Here is a 6,520-nt window from a genome sequence, read left to right as displayed (position 1 = left end):
CTTGGATATTTCAAAAGATAATACAGAATGAAACTTGCATGTCAGGTAGTTTCTTCAATCCAAGAGAATATGGAAAAATCAGGAAAATACTTATTTAGTGTCATCCAGAAAAAAAGAGTTTTATGAAAAAGCAGGTTTTCTACAATAGAGAGACTGGCTTATTTTACATGGATGTTGTATATAAATGGGGATTCAGTTGATAAAAATTTTGTGACCGGAGGCTTGCCAGAACCTAACCTGTATTTCCTTTAGGAGCAAGTGTTCACTATTCATTAATTCAGTGTCTGTGGTCACTCTCTAGAACATCACCATGGCAAATAATAAGAATCAAATGTATGTGTAGCAGAAGGTCCAGCTAAAACTAAACTTCAATTCAGGTCCCCTTCTGGGTTGGCCCAGATTATCACCTCATGCTCATGATAATTAGAAAAACAGCAATAAAAGAAATAAAGACTATTTCAGGTGGGTAGAAGAGATCTTCACTAACTCTAATTTAGGAAAAACCTGTCAGATATAAAAGCAGTTATGCAGAAGACAGAGAAGTCAAAGGGGACAGACAGAACTTGTCTATCATAGACTAGAGGGCCTGCGAGATCGGCAAACAGCTGGGTAGTTCAGTGATATTGTCTATACAGTGATTTGTATCAACAACCTAAGTGTCTGTGAGTACATAAGCTACTGATTAGAATTGTTAACATAAAACTAAATATCTGAAATGAGAGACAACAATTGTTCATTTGTGATCAAGGAATTGTAATTCTGGGAACACAGATTTGGGCAGAAACCCAAAAGTGCCCCAATACAGAGGAAGGCAAGGGTTTTTATAAGAAAAAGAAAAGAATAATTACACAAAAAGAAAGAATTCCTATTGGTCCTGACAAGCTGGGTCAATCTTTAGCTATACATGACTAGATATTGACTCAATCTTCAGATAGAGAGTTCATAATCATCAATGCTTCTGGTCAGGATGTCCAGTCCCCTGCTGTTTTTACAAACAATTGTTTGTAACACAACATTGGTTTCACCCAATCCAAAGGTTTGGTCCAATCCAAACAGTTCAAAGGTTCAAGGAGCAAGATGTGCAAAGCAGTCCCTCCAGATGGCTTCTCGGGCTCTATTTCAAAATGGCTCCACGATGTCTACTTTCACAGAATAAATTCGTAGAAGGATCAGTAATTTCAGAACGAGCTCCCTATCTTAGCGGCAATTGTGAATTGGTCTGTTTGTGATCAATATGGCAGCCTAAAGCAATGAATATTGCTGTTTCTTCTTGCTGGAGAATAAAAAAACTTAGAGTCCATTGAGAGGGAGTAAGATGGGTGTCGACAAAGTATCTGAGGGTACTGTATAGAGTTATCCTGGGGAAAGAAGCTTCAAGAGGCACACGTAGGACATCTCGAAGTTTTTGAGCACGTGGCATAGTGTGTATCTTAAATTTATTTTTATTTCTTGAGACATCAGAACTAGAAGCAATAGTTGAAAAGTTACAAAGAGGAAGATTTCAGCTAACTCTTACAGATAATGCTAAACACATATTTATTCAATAATAAAACTGAGTGCATTGACATAATCTATTATTCCTTTCACTGCCATAATTAATCAGAAAAAGAGCAGTACTTTGTCAGGGAAGCTGTGCAAAGAAGTTCCCTCTGAGTAGAAGGATGCACCAAATGATGGTCAAGTTCCTCCTAGCTCTCATTCTCCAATGCAGTGTATCTTATTCACATTATGAAAATGTATTAGCATCAGTCAATATATAAATAATTAGGTAATGAACAATGTGAGAGGGTAGAATTGTCAGTTAGATAAATATGACCTTTAATAAAACCCAATTGCTTTATACAAATAATTTGCCAGGGGATCTTACTACATTATTTGAAGAAACAACCCTTCTTTTAAAAACGATTCAGTAGATAACTATACAACAAAAAATTCAGTAAAGAACTATAAAAAGTGTTTAGCAACAGCAACCACAGGGGTAACTGAGAGAAAGAAAGGATGGATGCACCAGATAATTAAATTACAAATGCAGTCACCTCGGGGAAACTAAACACAGGCTACAGAACAAACAGTCATTCATCAATAATTGCATTTAATTAGTCATTCTAGACGTTTAGGAGACTGGTCCTCTGGGTTAAAGAGAACCAAACAATTATACTGGTGCCACCACTTCTGGTGTTGTGAGCTCATCTCTAGGAGTGACAGCATCTCTATACCTTAGTCTTCTCACTTGTAAAAAGAAATTAGTAACAATAATAGACTTCACTGAGCTGCTAAAAGGATTATATTAGGCAATTAATGTAAAGGCCTTAATATAGTAGCAATCACAGAGTACAGCCACTAAAAATTCTATGAACAATAGTAGCAACATCAGTAGTAGTATTGTCATCATTATATCTGGCCGGGAATAGCAGGAATGATTCACAGAAAAGATACCATAAGAGCAGATTCTTGAAGAAAGGCTAAGCATTGGATATGAAATGATGGTGAAAAAATAATATTCCAGGGAACCAACATACTGTGGAGAAATTTTTTTTTAATTATAGATAGTATGTAAAACAAGACATGGTTTGATTGCTAATTGATGACTGATTCTATAAAAGCAAAATTAATGAAAACTCCACTTTTCCCATGCTCAAATTTTTTTTCAATGTGCCATTATTGATTCCTGTCTTTCTCCAATATCCCACATTTCTTCATTCAGCAAATGTCTTATCTTTTTAAAAACAATTCATAGTTCATTTTAATTAAAAACTATTTTTTAAAATTTGACTACTTTTTGCCACCACAGTGACTGCCACCACCCTGGTCAAAGGAGCGATCATCTCCCATCCGCGTGATCACTGGACTACCCACGGCTAAGAAAACTTACCCAAAATTCATAACCAGAAAGAAGTACAGCATGTCCTTTCCAAATCGTACAGAAGGCTTTAACAAGCCTATCCAAGGAATGTTTAATTTTGACCCAAATGACCTTAATGTTCCTCTCAGCTTAACTAAACATTAGACAGGCTCCATCCTGCATCTGTCTAGGTCTCTGGCCTCCCTTTTCTTAGAGCATATACTTGAGAAAACTTGTAAATTCTTTCTCCACCCTTTTGATGTGTATAAAACTTTTGAAAAGCCTCTGGCCAGTTTTATGACCCAGGAATGTCTTTCTCAAGGACCTGGGAGCCATTCATTTGGAATGTAATCCTCAAGGAAGATAGAGTCCCTTCCTCAAAGTCTTGTAGAGGGGTAGTAGCCTAACTTCAATGGGTGAAAATTAGCAAAAACAAAAGACCTAATTACAGAGAAAAAAAAATACCTGAAAACTCAGAAATAACCCAATACGCTGGACATATTCCGCCGGGGAGATTGATCCATCCCTCCCACATCCTCCATGAATAAAGCATGAACATAAAGCACCCAGCAACACCAAATTCAGTTAGAGAGCTGGCAGGGTGGAGAAATCAATAGTGTCTTGGCATGTTGGTGAGAAATGCTGACTAATTTATGGCATCATTCTGAGCTCTAGGCATCAGTTACCATATTTTTTCATTTTTATTATATGAAGCATATTGTTTTTTCTTATAAAATCAGTACTTGATCATCATACAAAACTTTAAAATTATAGAAAGCTATAATGATTACAGTTACAAAGAAGAAATACTTACATATGTAAGGCTGGATACAATCTTGCAAACAGTTATCCTTGGATAGTAAATCTGAATTTACGTTTTGGGCCAGTGGCAAACGGTTCACAAATCATAGCAGTCAATGACCACCTTTCCAGTAGTACTGCTCTTGATAACTCTGGACATACTTTCTTGCATAAATGAATATAAATTCCCTATTAACCTACCTGATGAGTTTTAAAATACTAAATTCAAAAACTACATGCAATTAAAAAACAATCCATTTGTGTCTGATACTAATCCCCGGTTTCAGAAAGTCCTAGATAAATATACTCACTTGAGTTAGAGTTATTGCTGGTCATTGATTAAAAAATACATAATGCAAGATCAGAGAAATATCTTTTCTGGATAAGTAATAGCATATGCTTACTTTCTGTAGTTATTGCACAAGCTAAAATGAAAATTGAATGAGTTATACTGTTTCTTTATGACACATTTGGTCACGACCTCAGGCAATATAAATGTAATCCTGTTCAAGTTCACATGTTTCCTGTGAATGTCTAAATCCATATACATCAGTGGTCATTCTATCTTCCTTCCTTCCTACCTGCCTCCTTTCCTTCCTTCCTTGTCACCCACCTACCTACCTAACTGCCCACCCATATTTATACACACAACACACAGGATATGCATGCATATTGTTTTCTAGAGAATGAATTATTTCTAAAGAGAGTGACACAGTATGAAGTAATTAAAAATATGATCTTTGGAGTTGGGAGTATGACTTGGGTTCTGTCATTAACTAGCTGTGTTACCATGAGCTAGCAGCTTGTACATGACAAGCTTTAATAACACAATTGTAATTCCCGAGAAGAGGACCCAGTCAATGAGATGAAGTACACAAATGCTAGGCATAGTGTTTGGCATGATAAAATATTAAATAGATGATGTTATTACCATTATTAATATACTCACTGATTACCAGTTACTGAGTTTGCTCCTATTCCGAGGTAAACATTACAGTCCCATGTAAACAGTTATAGCTCTTTGAAGCCGGCACCGAGCCATGGGCATCTCTCAGGACAACTGGCACAAGCACTGCAAGACTGGGGACAAGAGAAAGCCCTACCACAAGAAGTGAAAGTATGAGCTTGGACACCCTGCTGCCAACACTAAGATTGGTCCCCACCCCATATACACAGGCCACATACACAGTCTGTGTGCAGGGAGACAACGAGATGTACCGAGCCTTGAGGCCAGATGTGGGCAACTTCTCCTGGGGCTCAGAGTGTTGTATATGCAAAACAAGGATTATCTATGTTGTCTATTGTGCATTCACCAACAATGAGCAAGCGTGCCCACTGACAGCACCTTACCACCAGTGGTGCGAGTCCCACTGTGCTCTGCCCCTGGGCAGCAAGGTGGAGGCCACGCTGACTCCTGAGCAGAAAGAGATTTTAAACAAAAAACAATCAAACAAAATTCAAAAGAAACATGATGAAAGGAAAAGGAATGCCAAAATCGGCAGCCTTCTAGAGGAGCAGTTCCAGCAGGCAAGCTTCTTGCATGCACCCTTCAAGACCAGGCCAATGCGGCTGAGCAGATGGTTATGTGTGAGGGGGCCAGGAGCTGAAGTTCCAGCTGAGGAAAATCAAGGCCCAGAAAAGCAAATGAATCTCTTTCCCTCCTATCTTAGCTTAGTCTAAGCAAAAAAAGTCATGATATGGATAGAAACAAAATCTGAGATGTTTTAGGCTGTTACTCATAATTTAGATTTGCCTATGAACTCACAGTTTTGTGTTTGGTTTTGCATGTTATTTTTTAAATGAAGATATGAAAACAATCATTTTCTAAAGTTTGAGTTATTTGCTATTTCGTGGAGTCCGCATCTCCTTGTTTCCTTAAAAGAAAGTCACTGTATATGTTCAGATATTAAGATTCATTTGCATGCTGATTTTCTTTATTTCAGGGAACATTCTTGCCCTGGTTTTTTAAACATACACACACTCTAGTTTCTATCACATGATGTATTATGTCTCAGATTCCAAACCCATAATTCTATTGAATCCCTTGAGAATTGGATCCTCCTATATTCACCATTAATTTTGGTTCTATTTTTATATTTTCTATGATGAATGATTTATCACTAATCAGAAAAGACAGCAATCGAGTGTCTGACTCTTCCTTCTGCCATGCACTTAAATATATTGTCTGATTTCTTTCCAGCTGTAAGAAAATGGCAAGCAATCTGTCTACCACTGGCAGTTTTCTTCTGTAAAACTCTCGTGTTTTTTTTTTTTGTCTTAGAGATTTGTATCTATTTTAAATTTTGAGATTTTAACTATTTACAGTCCAAAGCTGAATCACTGGGGACCCACTGCTTAAAATATGTATGAAATTTTAATAAGTTAAGATTATGGAGTAATTCAAAGTCAGACTTCCAGAGTTCCACTTTTATTCCAACCACCAAGCTGCGGGAGCTTAAGGAAGGTACCTGCCCATTCTGTGTGTGTTTCCTTATCTGTAAGGCATGGATAATAACAATGTCTACCTCTTAAGGTTAAGAATTATGTGGTTTAATATAAATTAAAATGTTTTTTGCTCTTTCTGTACATAGTTAAACCATTTCATAATAACAACTACTATTAATATTCTGTTTTCCACATGTGGCTTCTAAACCTAGAATCTTTATGCTACATTCAAGTCTCTACATCCCATGGATCTTTTAAGATGTTAATTTCATGCTGTAGCATTTAATCCTAATCTAAGATTACTCTGCTTTGTGGAAATGGTGCTTGGAAAAGCCAATGTCTGTAAAATAACTCCTTCCGTGATCATAGATTAGATAGCCCTCAATTTATTCTTCTCCAGTTCCTTCTAGACTTAAGAATCAATAAGTGATA

The 6,520-nt window shown here is 36.9% G+C and overlaps 1 pseudogene; it reads left to right on the top strand.

Annotated features, from left to right (window-relative positions):
- Nucleotides 1-4,683: 4,683 nt before the first annotated feature.
- On the top strand, nt 4,684-5,291 carry LOC112305580 (small ribosomal subunit protein eS8 pseudogene; annotated as a pseudogene).
- Nucleotides 5,292-6,520: the final 1,229 nt, after the last annotated feature.

The sequence above is a fragment of the Desmodus rotundus genome, chromosome 4 (genome assembly GCF_022682495.2).
Source record: "Desmodus rotundus isolate HL8 chromosome 4, HLdesRot8A.1, whole genome shotgun sequence".
Lineage (NCBI taxonomy): Eukaryota > Metazoa > Chordata > Mammalia > Chiroptera > Phyllostomidae > Desmodus > Desmodus rotundus.
This window is presented reverse-complemented; position numbering and strand designations above follow the sequence as displayed.